General features: G+C 41.1%; 1 long non-coding RNA gene across 1 annotated transcript in view; it reads left to right on the forward strand.

Annotated features, from left to right (window-relative positions):
• The window catches only part of LOC113844751 (uncharacterized), a 111,258-nt gene that overhangs the window by 47,620 nt on the left and 45,645 nt on the right, over positions 1-17,993 (forward strand). Inside the window, exon 4 of the long non-coding RNA XR_005269414.2 lies at positions 6,567-6,737. This is a non-coding gene — a long non-coding RNA (uncharacterized lncRNA). The remainder of the gene's footprint in view (positions 1-6,566; positions 6,738-17,993) is intronic.

The following is a 17,993-nucleotide window of genomic DNA, read 5'->3' on the forward strand; positions in this document are numbered from 1 at the left end:
TCAGAGGGTAAAACAACTGATGGTCTGATATCCTTCTCCCTCACTTCCAGCTCTCAGGAGGATGTCAAGGGCCAGCCTTGATCTGGTGGCAATAAGGCCACAAATCTCTCCCTCTGTTGTGATTTCTGATACAGCATGAGTCAGTCTTGGTAAAATTTGATGAAAATGACATTTTAAAATAGGATTCTGGCCACTTCCCCTTTCTTTCAGTTTTCCTTTAAGAAAATTCTACCAAATAGTCAAGCCTCAGTAGATTTGAGGTTTAGGCAAAATGATTTTTATCTTTTTTTCACATTATGTTAACCAGCTTGGCATAATGCATGTGCATGGGGATGTTGCCATGAGGTTATCTGTGCCCCTTTCTAGCAAAACAGAGAATTCACTGAGATAGGGGCCTTTAATCTAAAAGATCTTGCTTCCCAACACTTAACAAGATCATCTGCTGTAGTAGGCAGTACTTACCGTGGACTCTGGGATTTTTACTCTAAGTCAGGAATTTGACATCATTGAATTGTTTGCTACCACCAGAGGCTGTTTCCCAGGAGTTTTCTCAAACTTTCACTTCTTTCCAGGCAGTCCAGGCACTGTGCTTCTGATGCTTTTGTAATCTCTTCAGTTAGAGGTTTGCAGTAACCCAAATGGGAGGCTGTGCACTAGTGAACTGCCTGTTCTGTCACAGCACTGCACAACATTCTTTGATTAAATTCAGACCCCACAAACTTGTTCTTCTTTATGTTCCAAAGATTCTTCTGTGACAATGAAAGAACAGAGCCAATATTTAACAACTGTTGCTTCCTTTGGTTAATTTTGACTTTCTGAGAGATAGAAACCAAACTGTGATTTTCTGGTCAGAGTTCTCCAACCTATCTCTGAACCAGGTGAAACGAGAATGGGGTGGGGAACAGGGCTTCCCTTCCACAGCCTGGAAAACCCTTCCATTGCCAGGGCTCAGTGCTTGCTGAAGGAAGAGGCCTTTCAGCAGAATGGGATCAGGGATAGAAAGTTTTTTTTTTGTTTGTTTTTGTTTTTACCATTGAGAGGTTTCTCTGCAAGATTTCCGTGTGGAAACTAGAAGTCTGACTTGAATTGCTGCTCCCTGCTTTCCCCTCAAGGCTATAGGCCTGGAATAATGTGCAGAGAGAGAAAGGTTAATGATGTGAAGGTTAATGATGTAGCTGTGCTGGCATGGGAATCCCTTCACTGTAAGTTTCTTGAAGGCCTGACACTAGATGATCCAAATGTTTCAGTGGTCTCTGGGCAGACAGATGGGCTTTCTGCTTTGTATGGCAGCAAAGAGAACGCAGTTCATATCTGCTGCTTGCAAGTGTTTGGACTATGATATTTTGCATGACAGTAGATGAACAAAGCCATATATTTTTTTTCCTTTTGCATCTGGTGTATAGGCTTACCCTTTGAAGAAGGTGGAAAAATACCAAAGATATCAAAGAAAAAGTTGAAAAAAGTGAAAATAACACTCACATTCAGATAACTATTTGGAGTTTGCTGATCCCTCATTAGTAAGGTTCTGTTATATTTCATTAAATCTTGCATATCAGACAAAAATCCCCACAAAACAAAACAAAATCAGAATTTGGGAGTAGTATATCTGCAGTATATTTCATGTAGCCTACCTGGCTATTACATGTTTTCTTTACTGGTGTGTAGGAAGGCTGCAGTTTTATGTAGGTGCAAGTAATAGGGAAATATTCGTTGCCAGTTCAATATTACCCAACTTGCCTGTCTGCACTGACATACAACATTTGCATCAGTTTGAGATGACGGTAATTATGAATCAATGTGTAGAATTAGCAATCCTAAATCAAAGCTGAGAATCTGCACACAGGAAACCCAACAACTTTAAAACAATAAAACAACTTTAAAAGGTGAAAGCAACTTCAGTACCACTGTAACCTGTCCTGTGCCGGGTTTGTCACTCTCTTGTGTCAGCTGTGTCAGTTGTAGTGTTTTTGTCATTTTAGGGTTATAGTTCACTGATAATTACTATCCAGCTCTTCTGGTACCAGGATAATGGGTTGTATCTGCAGTTCTGTTAAGAAATATCCTTCGTAGAATTGTGATCATTGCCAGTTATCTGCTATCCCATACCATTTTCTTGTATGGCTCCCAGTTTGGATCAAGGTTTCCAAACTTGCCTTTGAATTGGTCACATAATTTGCTTTATTTTCTGTATCAAAATTTCAGAATGTCTTCATATTCTTCATCTCTTGTCCTGCAAAGATTTATAATGTAAATACGAAACTGGACTCAGTCCAGAAATTTGTAACTGGTTTAAATATCTCCAGTTTGGATGTGATGAGATGATTTTGCTCCATTTCTTAAGTTCCCTGTTAGTTTTACTTAATTGTGTTTTTCCTATTTTAGACGTATTCAGATAAAACATTTCTGACTCATACAGGCTGGTGTCTCCATGTGAATTATCACTGTTTAGGGATAATATATATCGTTGTCAGCTACATGATAAAATGTTTTTCCATCTTTTTGTAACTTGTTTTTCATGCATAACTTTTCTTTTTGCTGTAGTCACAAGGGAAACTGTTTTAATTTTGCATAGAATCAGTTTAGTCTACTCTGATTTTCTAAGTCAATTTTTTCTTTGAATCATGCACGTTCTTTCAATTCACAGGTTTGCTTTAAGGTGGACTTTGTATGCTAAAATCACAGCCTTCAGGGGCATCTATCATTGGAGGCAGAATGAAGGCAGAATATAAAATGCCTCTGAGTTGTTGATTCTAATTTGGTTCATACAAAGGAAAACAAAAAAGCCCGGTGAAGACAAAATGAATTTTGGCTTTGCACATTGAACAAACAGATCAGGCATTATTACATGTTATCAATGCCAGTTAATTCAATAGTAATTGTTTCCACTGTGGTAACTGAAAAACAATTTGGGGCAAGGGCTGTTTCTTTGCAAAATATAGTGGGTATGCTGGCTGTGATTTATAACTGAACTCTTAGGTGGGACTGGGACACAGGCGTAACAAATATCCTAATGATGAATATTATAATTACTACTTCTACAGAAGCGTTACTAAGCTGTGCCTAGCTTGACTCTTGGCAATAGAGTCACTAAATAAACTAACCTGAAGGCAGGCAGGTAATTTCTTAATCTGGCTTAATCTTCTTACACCAAGGCTTAGGTAGAGTTAATGTGAGGATATGAAAGCACATCTGGAAAAGTCAGACATTGTCATTCTGATAAAGCTGAGCTTCAGATCTCTTAATTATAGGCTGTTTATGGAACAGCAAATGTATCTAGTTAGTCTGGAGAAAAAGAAAGACTGTTCCAGATGTGTTTGCATCTTTTCTTACATCTTACATATGGACATCTCCGACACAGCTGGGCAACCAAAGAGACCAAGTAAAAGGAAGCTTTTTAACGGTGCCATAGGTTTTAGGACCACAAGGCCAATAGGCTTTATGTTTCTCTCTCTTTTTTCTTTTTTCTTTCTTTCTTTCTTTCTTTCTTTCTTTGTTTTTTTTTTTTTTTTTATAAATGTTTTTTAAGCTACTTAAGCCACAGGAAGGCACCTCAAATGGCTTATTTTGGTTGTCTCCTGTTTCTCATTCAGAGCAATGACCTAACGCAGAGGCTTTGCCTGTGCTCTCTTTTCCTCTTTTGTGTCCTCCTTTTCTGATCATGGGGTCTTACCCAGGTGCATTTGGATTACAGTGACATCTGTCTGTCTTGTTAAATCCCCTCTTGAAGCAGCACTGTTATTTATGGTCAGAAGCCTCAGGCAGAGGGGTACAAGCCTGAGGCCCAGGCCAGGCCGCTGCATGCCCCCTGCAGAGGACGCATCTTGCCAAAGCCATTCCAGGCCGCACCTCTGCTTGAGGGGCACAGCAAAAAGGCATTGAGCTTTATTGCTCATCCTGCAGGTAGCCAGGGTGTTGTAGGAGTCTTGTGCAAAGAGTGGCAGAGGCCTATATAGAGAAGTTCTCTGAGTTTGGAGGTGACCTGGGGGTTCAAATTTCCCCTCTTCCTCCCTCATCCTCTCATCCCTGCATGAATTTTTTTGCTGCTTTTGGAAACACAGTAGTTGTTTTTCCTAGCTGTATTTATGTCAAATATTTAATGGGGTTGTCTAGACCTTATCAAAGTGTGCTATAAAGAGAAAAAAGAGTGAACTGAGGGCATTTTGTAGGTTTCTTGGGGAGCGGGTGAGAAAAGACGGGCTGTGTGCAATGGCAGAGATCCAGCAGCAGCAGAAGGTGTTGGGGCCTCCCTGAGTAACTACAGCTGGAGGTCACTAATAGCTCTGACACGTATGGTGTGTGGCAAGTGCTGTGAAGCTTTTTGTTTTGGAAGTGCCTGAGAGGAATAAATCTCCTTTCAGCATTCATTTGTCACTATTACATCCCTGCAGACTTTCTATCCTGTCAGGGTGTCAATCTACCAATGCAGATATCGGCTGTGCCATGTTGCTGAAAACAGCCCTCCTTTCATCTGGAATCAGTTCAGTTCCTTCTCCTCAGAGGTTCAAAGGTTTTTTTTTGAAAGTAGTTTTCTTGACAGTAATAGCCATAAATGCAGCCATTATCAGCTCTAGGCAAAAAGTACTTGAGAGATACGTACCTTTTTATGAAAGTGTTTTCCACACAAACACACAGGTTTTTGCCAGAGTATCTCTTGGCTTTGCATTAGCAAACTCAGGGTAACACAAGGCATGAAACTGCATCTCCTCATTTTCCCCATATATAACTACTTCATTTCATCAGCTATGTAAAATGCATGCCACTACATAAAATTGCTGCATTAATCCTTTGAGAAATACAAATTTTTGTTCAATAATAAATTTATCATTTGCTCATTTCCATTACTATAATGTATTTGCAATTAATGTTTTTCACCTTTTTGAAACTCTACAGAGTTTTACTGAAAATACTTGAAACCTCTTTTACTGAGCATAATCTGTTCAAACAGGATCTGAGTAGGTTTGCAAATTGTTAATGAATATTGGAGTTGACAGAAGTGTTCTAGACTTTTAAAATTATATATTTTCAGTTCCTAAAGTAAAGTAAAATTTATATTTCTATATAAATCTATAAGTAAAATTATATATTTTCAGTTCCTAAAAACCGAGCAACACTCCGAAGAGTGAAATTAATCTGAGTTTCAAACAAAATCATACATTTCTATCCTAGCCTGTTGTCAGTTTTCATCTCAAGTGTCAATATAGCAAGAAGGCGTGGAACTTTGGTGGGAATGCTTCAGCCCCTAGGATGGAGAGAGGAAGATGATCCAATGGTAGGGATATTCACTTGGAATAAGGTATTGCACAACATTGTGGAAAATATATAAAATTAGGGGGTGTAAAATTTATTTTAGCTGACACACTCTTGACCTCAGTCTTTACCACCCAGGTCACATTGGGTTGTGTAGGAAATCAGTTGGGAGAAGGAGCTTTGGAGGAGCTCGGCTCCACCATGACCAGTCTTTGTTGGTGAAGGAGATGTACGTCCCTCCAGTGAAACTGGCAGCACAAGAGTGGCATCCCTTCTGGTGTGTCTCCAGCTTATCTGAGAGCTCTTTGAACAAATTGAGCTTCTACCACTATTAACAATAGCAAGGACATATCTAATAACTTCCTGAATTAGGATAAAGAAACCTACTGCCTTTGAGCTTTTTAAGTATTTTTTTTTCCATGCATTATTTTTATTTTATTATATATTATATATAATATATATTATATTATATTTCATTATATATTATTTTTATTCTAAAACAACTGTTCTCAGAGCCTTCACTTAATGCTTATCCTAAATTGCAGATCTAGGGTTGCTCTGAAGGCAGGAAACAATGATCATAGTACCTTTGATAGGTTCATAGACATGAAAGATATGCGTTAGTAGACAGAAGTAGTTATGGAGGAGAAAATTAAACAGCCCTTTCTCATTATACACAGTGAAGCCAACTTGGAAACTTTTCAAACTGAGAAGTGACAAAACATTGATAGTGCCACAGCACTGCAAATCTAAGTTACTTCTAAAATGAAGTTATTTTTAAGGTTATGCCTTTAAAATATGAAAGGTCAGTGTACTATTCAAAGATTGCAATTACCGCAAATGGCTTTATAAGCTTCATGATTAGATTAAAAAAGATCAAAGTCACATCTGAGTAAAAGAACGAATTACTTTCTAGTAAAGTCAGCCTTCCCTTTTGAAGATACACTCCATGTTAATAGATCCAGTGAATGTCTTTTCACAGACTGATTTCTGCAGCTTCAAAAGTCTTGTTACCAGCCCACAGGACCTTTCACACACTGGGGTTACTAAATGCAAGTTTTGAATGCTTTTCAGTGCAAAGGAAATATTTAAAATTAGAACAGCAGAAAAATCATTAACTCAATTTCAAACATTTCTGTTTAAAAAGAGTTTAATAATGTTCTCTCTCTCCCCTCCTTTTCTTCTTTAATTGAATGACAGATTTTTTTCGTTTGTCACCAAAGTTGTTAACTTTGCTTGGTTTTATTTCCAAGGACTTTAAGGAAAGGGTTTTCTGTACATCAAGGTAATTCTGTGTTATCCTTTCACCTATCGACTAGGTGCATCTCAGAACGGACAGTTTGCTAGCTCATGATGGGGAATTAATGGATGTGGCTGAGCATTGCTTGCAATCATCACCAAAATGAGGGACTTTCTCAGCTCCACCACAGCCAGGCAGTGTGCAGTGCTTCTGGGAAGAGGAAGGCACTTCTCTGGAGGAGTAACTCAGGGTAAGTTTTTCCGTCCTTCCTGTATTAGAGAGGGGGAAAACTGTGATAAAGGAGTAAAAACACAAGCAAGTACTTCCTCTATCTACAGTCTGTGGACCACCAACCATCTGAAAGACAGCAAAACGTGGTAAGTCCAGCTCATGCTGGTCCCCAGGGCCAGGTGGGATCTGGCTTGTATGATCAGTATCCCAGTGAAAGTGCTAAAATAACAAATAGTGAAATTCCTAATACTGTTATACTCAAGCATGTAATTATCATCTCCTTTCCTTTTTGCCAACTCATAGTGAGATGCATTTTTTATTTTTTCAGAAAGGTTGGACAGTCCTTTGAGTAAAAAGTCTAGGAGTGTTATTCTGACACACACTAAGCAAATTATGCTCTTTGGTTACTGAACTTGCACTTGTGTATTCTTCTGGAAACAATTTCTTTATAATTAATTGTCTATTTGCTGCTGCAGCTGAAATAGATTTTTCTAGCCCTTGAAAACTTGGAAGTGTTCAAAATTTTCCTAACTGACATTGGAGTGAAGTATGGAAAAAGCCCAAATAAAAATAAAACTATTATTTTCTTTTGGAACTTTAGAAAACTTTCATCTTCCAGTGCAAATCCTCCTGATATTTATTAATTTTATGATTACTGTTAGCTTAAGTACAGGAGTTTTTTGCAAATAGGATTTTTGCAAGTAAAAATAGTTCATGTTTAAATTTTAAAAATATTTTTCTGAGAAAAAAATCCCAGTTATCTTTGTTGTTTGTTTGTTTGTGTGTGTGTGTCTGTGTGTGTAATGTTTTGGTTTAGAAAAGTTTGTATTTTCTGAAATAATGAAACATTTTCCACTGAGAAATGCCCAGGTTTAACTGGAGCTACTTACTGGATAATGAGGGTTCATAAAAGACCTCTCATCTTCTCCCAAGCCACCTGTGCTTTCTTTTGAATAATTCATTCTATCCTATTTTTCATACCTTCATGGCTATGATAAAGAATTGTTTTATGTATCATACATACATCATAGAACACCCTGAGAGTTTCTTCATGTGTTTCAGACAGGGATTATTCTACAGAGAAATAAATGGACACATGGGATGATCAGGGCTAGTGACACTTCTTGTCTACTGAAGGCTATGCTATGTGAAAAGGAAAGGGTGTTCCATTTTCAGGGGAGCAGGAAAACACAAGAGCAAGAGGAAGTGTGAAGCATGCTGAAAGAAAGATGAGGTTCTTCCTTCTCCTCTGCCCCAAAGTACATGTGGGCTGTGGGAAGAAATGTTCATAGCAGTATGCATGGGAAAACCCATGGTCTGGTAGCCCTGTGTGAATGGTAGTGAATATCTTTTAACATATGTGTGCAATAATCAGAGATGCTTTTTTGTGCTTCTCAGGAGAAAATAAACGAGATTTACAATTTTGTTCAAAAATGTAAACACTGAGGTCAGTGCTGCTGGGAAAGTAACTCAGTCTGTAACAGGCGTGCTTGGGCCCTGTATCTGGACTAGAAATATAAGTGAAAATGTCCAGCTCATGCCTCAGATGCTGCACACTGTGCTCGGATGGGCTGTTCCCAGTTGGTAGCCACATGTGAGCACCACGGAAAGTGCACGGGGCAGCGCCAGTACTTGGGGCACCCCATGGGCCACAGGTTTCGCCATCCTGGCGCAGCCTAGCCCAGCAGGCCCAAATGGGGGTCCACAAGCTCAGTGGGGTCCCAGCAGTGGCAGCTGCACTGCTGAGCCTTCCAGGCTGGCATCAAAGGCCAAAGGTGGGAGCAAAAATCCCTTTTGGGATCTCAGTGTAAGGCAAAACAAGGCCTCAGGAGGCTTCTGGGTGTTTGAAGGTATCTAGCTGGCTCCCCATGCTGAGAAGTAAGGAACTTTAAAAGAAGAATTCTAATTCACTAAAACTAGTATCTATGTGTATGGTTATCTTTCTTCCTGAATTACTCATTTAATATCTGGCCACATGCTGCTAAGGGCTTCATGGAGAGATGAGAGAGCGTATTTGCTCTCACTTCTCTGAAGTCCGCAAAGCACATTACTGGGACTGATTGTTCCCTCATCCTTTTAGTTTTTGTTCCCACAAGCTTGGAAGCAAAGAAAGGCAGCATTTTAATTTCCCACCCAAAACAGCTGATTAAACTGACTTTGTACCAGATGGATTAGAAATTGTGGCATTCACTGAGACTAGTAGAAAAAGGCATATTCTTTTTAATGAGGAAGAGAATTCCAAGTATGACTGTTTTACCATTAATTTTCAGACCAAACAGAATTTCTTTTATATATGAATGTATTTACTGCATGTAGGGTCAACAACAGATTTTAAAATGGCCTGTAGGTACTTAATTCTCAGGCCCCCAAGCTTGTATCCTGGCCTGATTGGAGTCAATGGGAAATGAAAGCAAAGCTGGGAGACAAGGTCTCATCTCCCTTCTTTGACAGGCTTCATAACTCTGAGTTTCCAAGGAAGCCTCAGTTAGCTTTTAAAACACAGATTACAAAAGCTGTTGTTAAGCAATTAGTCATAGAAGTGGTATTAAAAGGAAGGGCACATAGGGAACAGTGATGTGAGAGAGGTGTCTGGCAGCAGTGACAGTGTGGTAGGATGAGGCAGCTGAAAATGGAGAAAGAGGATGGTGGGACTACAGCAGTTTAACCTCTGTGGGAGGTGGGTGCCAGTGACTGTTGGTTTTACAGTCATTTTGTGGGACAGCTTCTTATGATCACAAAACAAGGCAGGGAAAGTTGGTACCATTTTGTGAGTAGTGCCTCTGTCATCAAACCCATTTTTGTTCCTGTAAAGGTGCTCATGACATCTCATGGAACAGAAATGTTGTCCCCATACCAGGGTGGCCAGTCCCTGAGGGCCTGTGCTGGACTGTGGGCTGTGGGCTGCTTGGAAACTCTTCCAGATATGCTGAGATACGAAGTGTTTAATAGCATAGGAAAAAAAAAAAAAAAAAAAAAAAAAAAGTCCTGTCAGGAACCTGGAGATTTCAAATAATCATTACGATATATGAGTTTTATTGAAATCCAGGAAACCTTGCTAAAGAAAGTTGTAAATATTTTTCTCCTGAGTGACTCAGGCTGCCTCCCAACTGAAAGCAAAGCCTCCAAAATTCCAGAGATAATTTCTTTCTTCTGCACTGCCCCACTGACTTCCTAAAGCATACTGAAAAAATAGTCCATCCTCTGCCTGCATCCAGAGAAGCTGGGAAAAAGGCAATGGGCGTTAACTTTGTTTTGTTTCAAGCTTCCTTTTCAGAATAGGACATCCAGCAAAAGTTTGTGGAATTTTCTGCATCCAGTATTTGAAGGAAACATGTATGTTTGCTGGAACTGTCTCTGTCACTACAAATCCCACTGTCTCACTCCAAAAAAAAGAGTCAGCAGATTCAGCATGTAAAGATGAGCCATGGCCTGGGGCAGCTCTACCAGGCATGTACCAGCAGATGGGAAGATGGCAGGTGGGGCAGTGGCCTCTTACCCCTGTGCACAATCAGCTACCACAATAGCTGCCACGGGACAGGAAAGAGGTGATTTTACACAGCTTTGCTGTCACCCATCATCACTGGAGTAACCAAGTTGGTCCTGGCAAACTCAGAGGATGGATGAGATATGAATGTCAACCAGTCTGCACTTCCCTTTTCTTACCCAGATAACTGCTGACTAAAGTGTGACAATTCTCATATTCCTGTGAGCGTGTCTGAAATTTAGCATCTACTTTTAGAACAACAAAAAAATTACTATAATGCTGGATGTCCTCTGACCCTTCATTATCTAAAATGAAAAACTCTGAAGAGATCAACTGCATACTGCTGCAGGTTTTCTGCTACTGCATGGCAGCCTCAGTGCTGCTGCCTTTGCAACCATCTTATCCTGATTACACAAACAGTTTTGTGGGAACATCAAGTGATCTCAGACCGTTTATGAAGTACTCCTCAAAGCTGGGAAGGCTTAAACCCTAAACTGGAGCCAAAAGAACAGATGTTCCTTTTCCTTCCTTGAGGCAAGAGCCTATGGGGAGAAAAAAAAAAAAAAAAACAAAAAAAACAACAACAACAAAAACAACAAAAAAACAACTAAATGGGTTAATCGTAGGATAGGCTCACTGAATTTGCTTTCATCTAGGTAAAATGTCAAAATTGTTGAATTGAAATTTTAAGAACTATATAAAGATACTCGAAATACTCTGTGGAGGAGTTACCCATTTTCTCTGGCTTTATTTTTATACACAAATATAAATAGAAAATATTGTTCATGCCTGATAGCATCAGAGAATCATTGTGGTGGGAAGGGACTACACAAGGTCTCTGGTCCAGCCTCCTGCTCACTGGGGGGTCAACACTGACTTCTGGTCAGGTTGCTCGGGTTTTTGTGCAGACAGGACAAAAAAAGTTTCCAAGGACAGAGACTCTACAGCCTCTCTGGGCAAGATGATCCAGTCTTTAATTATTCTCATACTTATTCTTTTTTACATCCAGTCACAATCCCCCATATGTCAATTTATGACCATATCCAAAGGGCAAAAGTACTTTCCTGATGACTGATGTCATATCTTGAGTGCTGGCTGGACGTTGAGCTTCATGGAGCAGATTCAGGAATAGCTTTTCTGGTGAATTTAAGAAAATGACTGCTGCCTCCATTAAGTGTTTCAGCTGCATTTTTAGCTAAGATAGTCCATGTTTTTATGTGAGTAAATAAGCACAGTGGGAATGAAAGGATAAAAAATGCAACCATAAATCACATTCTGCCATGGCATCATAAGTATAATTCCATCAATGTCAAGATACAGCTCTGTATTTTTTTATTCCATAAAAGAAGATTAAAATGATCAGAATTATGTGGTTCATCGCATGCAATTTCTAATTCTTTAAATGTTCTCCTTTTCTAGACATAGTCATTTTTAAGAAAAGCTCGAGTCAGTGACCTTCATATTTTTTCACTGAGTGACAGCATAGGAGTAATTCTACCAGAATAATTAGTATGAAAACATAGTTTGTCACCTAATAAGTAAAAAAAATATTTTGAGCAGCTTCCATATAAGAATAAGAAAACATTTCAAGCAGTCTGTTTAATAAAAACATCAATAATTAATGTGTACCTAATTTATTGCATTGGTCCTTGTGTGGGATTACCAGTAAACAAGAGGGTTCTGATGTGCAGTCCAGCCTCCTTCCTTGCATGAAATTTATCTGTTTGGATGTGCTCTAGACAAATTTAGAAAAACAAAAGGGGTTTGAATGTTTCTCTGTAGTGATAATTTTGAAACACATATGCAGATGGCTCAGCAGTGCAGTGGGTATTCACAGATACTGCATGAAGCACTGAGAATTTATGGGGAAAAAACGCACTAGAGCCTTTCTTATTTTGTCCAACCTAGCAAATGCTCTGTTTGGAAGGAACTGAGGTCATCTGGAGCCAATTACCTCACCTCTGAATTTCAGGAGTAAAATTTCCTTATTAATACATGGATATTATTAGTTGTGTGTGACCTGTGCTCTCATTTTATCTGGAAATTAGCATATTTTTTTCTCATAAAGGAGTGATCCATGTTGCTTTTTGGCCTACCCAGGGCTGGTGTTTATTTTGGTGATTATTTTTGTGAGATGCCCATCTTGCAGGAAAGCAGAACAGCTTCAAGAGAGGGAAAGGTATGTATGTAGTCAGTACTGTATGACTAAAAAGAAAAGGGATTATTTTAATGCACAATTAGTGATAACTTTGTGCTTCTGCACCTAGGATATTGCATAACGGATAATTCAGAATGTGCCTGCTCATATAGTTTGGCCCATAACTCTCAAGTTCAGCTCAGCAACCTCAAGGTAATTGCTACCTATTCTGAACCAAATAGCAAACAAGTAGCTTTTCTACTGGGGTATCAGGGGCCAGAATCCTAGCTGGTGTAAATTGGTATAGCTCCCTCAGCTGGAAATGATTTAAAGTGATTTACAGTAACCAAGGGTGTGGCCTCTATTGTTGGCTTGGCTTTCCTTCTTTCCATCATGCTTGCTAATTAGCAGATGAAAGTGCAATGAATTGACAGATGCATTAACTGGGCCTTCCAGAGTCCTTCCTTTGCCCCTGGTCTGAAATTATACTGACACCTTATTCCAGCCACAGGTATTTCCAGAACAGACTGTTTTGGGCATAGACAACAGCTGTGGCTCTGAGAGGACTGAGAAGATGAGATTAAAAATTTACAGAACAGTAGCAGAAGAGGAAGCAAACAAAATAATCACTATTAAAAAACTGTTTGTTTTTTTTCTTCTTTTTTTTTTTTTTTTCCCAAACTCTAAGAATCGAAAACCCTTTCAACAAATTTCAACAGCTGGTTAGTGAGCATACCAGGGGCGGCGCCCCGCTAGACCTTCTCTTCACAGAGAAGGACTGGTGGGAGATGTGGTGGTCAGGAGCTGTCTTGGGCAGAGTGACCACGAAATGGTGAAGTTCACTATTCTTGGCGAGGCCAGGAAGGGGACCAGTAAAACCGCTGTATTGGACTTTCGGAGGGCTGACTTTGTGCTGCTGAGGACACTGGTTGGTAGAGTCCCTTGGGAGGCGGTTCTGAAGGGCAGAGGAGTCCAGGAAGGCTGGGCGTTCTTCAAGAGGGAAATCTTAATGGCACAGGAGCGGTCCATCCCCATGTGCCCAAAGACGAGCTGGCGTGGAAGAAGACTGGCCTGGCTCAACAGAGAGTTGCAGCTTGAGCTTAGGAGAAAAAAGAGGGTTTATAATCTTTGTAAAAAAGGGTGGGCCACTGAGGAGGACTACAAGGAGGTAACGAGGCTGTGCAGGGACAAAAATAGACAGGTCAAAGCTCATCTGGAGCCCAATCTGGCTACTGCCATTAAAGATAACAAAAAATCTTTTTACAAATACATCAACACAAAAAGGAGGACTAAGGAGAATCTCCATCCTTTACTGGATGCGGAGGGAAACCTTATTACAAAAGATGAGGAAAAGGCGGAGGTGCTTAATGCCTTTTTTGCCTCAGTCTTTAGCGGCAATACCAGTTGTTCTCTGGATACCCGGTACCCTGAGCTGGTGGAAGGGGATGGGGAGCAGGATGTGGCCCTCACTATCCACGAAGAACTGGTTGGTGACCTGGTACGGCACTTGGATGTATGCAAGTCGATGGGGCCGGATGGGATCCACCCAAGGGTACTGAGAGAACTGGCAGAGGAGCTGGACAAGCCACTGTCCATCATTTATTAGCAGTCCTGGCTATTGGGGAAGTTGCCAGTTGACTGGTGGCTAGCAAACGTGACGCCCATCTACAAGAAGGGCCGGAGGACTGACCCAGGAAACTACAGGCCTGTCAGTTTGACCTCAGTGCCAGGGAAGCTCATGGAGCAGATTATCTTGAGAGTCATCACGCAGCGCTTGCAGGGCCAGCAGGCGATCAGGCCCAGTCAGCATGGGTTTATGAAAGGCAGGTCCTGCTTGATGAACCTGATCTCCTTCTATGACAAAGTGATGCGCTTGGTGGATGAGGGCAAGGCTGTGGATGTGGTCTACCTTGACTTCAGCAAGGCTTTTGACACCGTTTCCCGCAGCATTCTCCTCAAGAAACTGGCTGCTCTTGGCTTGGACTGGCGCATGCTTCGTTGGGTTAGAAACTGGCTGGATAGCCGGGCCCAAAGAGTCATGGTAAATGGAGTCAAGTCCAGTTGGAGGCCAGTCACTAGTGGCGTTCCCCAGGGCTCGGTGCTAGGGCCGGTCCTCTTTAATATCTTCATCAATGATCTGGATGAGGGCATTGAGTGTACCCTAAATTTGCAGATGACACCAAGTTAGGTGCGTTTGTCGATCTGCTTGAGGGTAGGAAGGCTCTGCAGGAGGATCTGGATAGGCTGGACCAATGGGCTGAGGTCAACTGTATGAAGTTCAACAAGGCCAAGTGCCGGGTCCCGCACCTGGGGCGCAACAACCCCAAGCAGAGCTACAGGCTGGGAGAGGAATGGTTGGAAAGCTGCCTGGCGGAGAAGGACCTGGGAGTGATGGTGGACAGTCGGCTGAATATGAGCCAGCAGTGTGCTCAGGTGGCCAAGAAGGCCAACAGCATCCTGGCTTGTATCAGAAACAGTGTGACCAGCAGGGCTAGAGAGGTGATCGTCCCCCTGTACTCGGCTCTGGTGAGGCCGCACCTCGAGTACTGTGTTCAGTTTTGGGCCCCTCGCTACAAGAAGGACATCGAGGTGCTTGAGCAGGTCCAGAGAAGGGTGACGAAGCTGGTGAGGGGCCTGGAGAACAAGTCCTACGAGGAGCGGCTGAGGGAGCTGGGCTTGTTCAGCCTGGAGAAGAGGAAGCTAAGGGGCGACCTTATTGCTCTCTATAGGTACCTTAAAGGAGGCTGTAGCGAGGTGGGGGTTGGTCTATTCTCCCACGTGCCTGGTGACAGGACGAGGGGGAATGGGCTTAAGTTGCGCCAGGGGAGTTTTAGGTTGGATCTTAGGAAGAACTTCTTTACCGAAAGGGTTGTGAGACATTGGAACAGGCTGCCCAGGGAAGTGGTGGAGTCACCATCCCTGGAAGTCTTTAAAAGACGTTTAGATGTAGAGCTTAGGGATATGGTTTAGTGGGGACTGTTAGTGTTAGGTCAGAGGTTGGACTCAATGATCTTGAGGTCTCTTCCAACCTAGAAATTCTGTGATTCTGTGATTCTGTGAACTTCTTGACTCAGTCTTTAGTTCCTTTCTATTTTGAGCACTACCTGCTCCAGTCTTCTCCAAAATGTTTTGGAGATCAGTATGTTTCTCTATGCCAAGCAGACAAAACACTTCTGACATCTTGGCTGCTTCCTCCTATGTCACCTTTTGAATACACTGCCTTCTTCCCCCCATCCATACAAAACGCGACTGACAGGACTGTTTTCCTTCCTAACTCTTCCATTGTATACCCTCCTAGCTTCCTAATGCTGTGACCTTCAGACAGGGCTAATGGTCAGTGCATTGCCAATATGGACAGTTCCTAAAATAAAGAGAAGTAATTAAGCATCTCATAGCTCCAGAGCTTGCAGGTTGCTCATATTCTAATTGCCCATTGCTGGGACAAGACACTGCTGCTGGATCGATACATCTGTTCTTTTGCTCCTGTAAGATTATTACTTTTTCCTTGAGAAAATTGCAAGGAAACTGTCTCTTAAATAACCATGCTCATCATTACTGTGTGTCTGAGGGTTATGTGTGTCTACTGTGCTGCATTATAAGGTGACACGGGCTGTGTCTTAGAGACACAGGCTGGGGGCATGTAGGTGAGAGTCTGCATAATAGACTTGGAAAGGCACCACAGGAGGACTGAATGGCATCACAGCCCTTTTCTTATTGTTAATGATGTTTTTTCTCTTTAATGCTTTTTCTTGTTATTTTTAAAATTTCTTTTTGAGGTGCCTCTGGTTCAGGTTTCTTGGCGTGCCATTCTACCTAACTTGCTCAGTAACCTCTAAATTCAGATGCTTAGACTTTTCAGTACCTCAACTGTTGTTCTCTCTTAGTGAAGAATAAGAAGTTTGATATTAACGCTAACTCCTGGTGAAGTCTCCAAACCTGGCAAATTTCCCATGTCTTTCCTTCAGACATAAGATTTTCTCCAATGCCTTCTCCCTCTGAAGCACTTTCTTTCTTTGCTAAAACAATATGACTCATTAGCTGAAGGATTCTCTGGAGATCCCTTTTGACAAAATTGCTGTGTGTAAACAAGCAAAGCTAATAGAAAGGGCGATGCCAGTGAATAAATCTTTAGCTTACAGCATGAAGAGAAGGCAAAGCAAAATTCCTACAGTGTATTCTCAAGTTGCACTATTTCTAATGATCCAGTGTTCCCTACTTTGTATTAGAAACACTTCAGAGCTGTTTCTAATTTACAGTCTAGTGCATAAGTCATTTCAGTGATCTTCAGATGTAATCTTGTTTGCAGCCAGACCTCTGTGAAATTACCAGCTATTTTAAAATGAGAAACAGTAAGTTTTCTTTGCAGAAATGAAGAATGCTGTCAATCAAAAAAAAAAAAAAGAAAAGAGAGATTAGTTTGATTTTATATATGTGAAATTATGTTTCACCTGTAGTGAAAAAGTTGCCTTGTGGCTTTACATGTAGTCTTATTTTTTTATTTTATCTTTCTTTAATAAGCAAGTTGATTTCAGATGGCAAAGCTTCACTAGCCATTTACTGGCATTTGTTCAGTAGCTGTATAAGTTAGGTCCAGAACTGAGTGACAGAGCTGTGTCAGATCAACTCTCCAGACAGAGCATTTTTCTGGGCTCTTAGCTTATTATACGAGCTATAACATCATGTGCTGGTACTGTTTTGGGGGACCAAGCTGGCATCTCTACGTGGACAGTGTGCTGTGCAGATGTCAAATGTGTCTCTGCCTTGGTGTTGCACTGTGGGAGGGTAAGTCCTGCCATAGGTTAGCCAAAAGGCCAGGTGCACCCAAATCTTTTAAGTCTCTGTGTCTTGTTTTTAACTTAAGACAGATCTGTAAAGAGAAGGATGGTGCTTGCTCGTTATTTTCATGATTCATTATTTGTTAACAGACACCTGGGGAAAAGACAGGTATTTTTCAGAAAAACTGTTTAAATGGTAAGTTCCTCGCAGAAGTGATCTCCATCATAGCAATCAGACACATACCTCATGCTGGCACAAAAGGCAGCTTGCCAGCAAATTATCACCATGTGCTCTTGACTGTCTGGCAAATCCTTCAGACCAGAAAGTTTTGTGTTACGGTTGCAGCCCCATCTTATGGACTGTTTGAGAAGATGGATTCCAGAAGCCAAAATGCTCCAAATGTGCATGATTTCATCTTGGTCTTCAGATGTTTATAATTCTAGGAACTATTTCGTTAACTGTTCCCACACAACTGCTAACCTAAAGGGAGTATTAGAGAAGACAGAGCAAGGCTCTCCTTAAAGGTGCACAGTGAAAGAACAAGAGTAAACAGACAGGCTGCAGCAGAATGTAGTCTAGATAGATATAAGGACAAAATTATTCACAGCATGGTTAAACACTGGAGCAGGTTGCCTGGAGTGACTGTAATCTCCATACTTGAAGATACTCAGAATTCAGCTGTGTAAGTCCATAAGCACACTGATCTAGCTTGAATGTTGGCCCTATGCTCAGCAGAGGTTGGACCACTGACCTCCCTGAGAGTCCCTTCAAATTAAGTTACTTTGTGCTTGTATGATCCTACATGATCTATGCACAATTTCCATTGAAACAGGCAACCATAGTTACCAGGTGAATGGAACGGAGACTGAAGATCATTT

The sequence above is a fragment of the Anas platyrhynchos genome, chromosome 14 (assembly GCF_047663525.1).
Source record: "Anas platyrhynchos isolate ZD024472 breed Pekin duck chromosome 14, IASCAAS_PekinDuck_T2T, whole genome shotgun sequence".
Taxonomy (NCBI): Eukaryota; Metazoa; Chordata; class Aves; order Anseriformes; family Anatidae; genus Anas; species Anas platyrhynchos.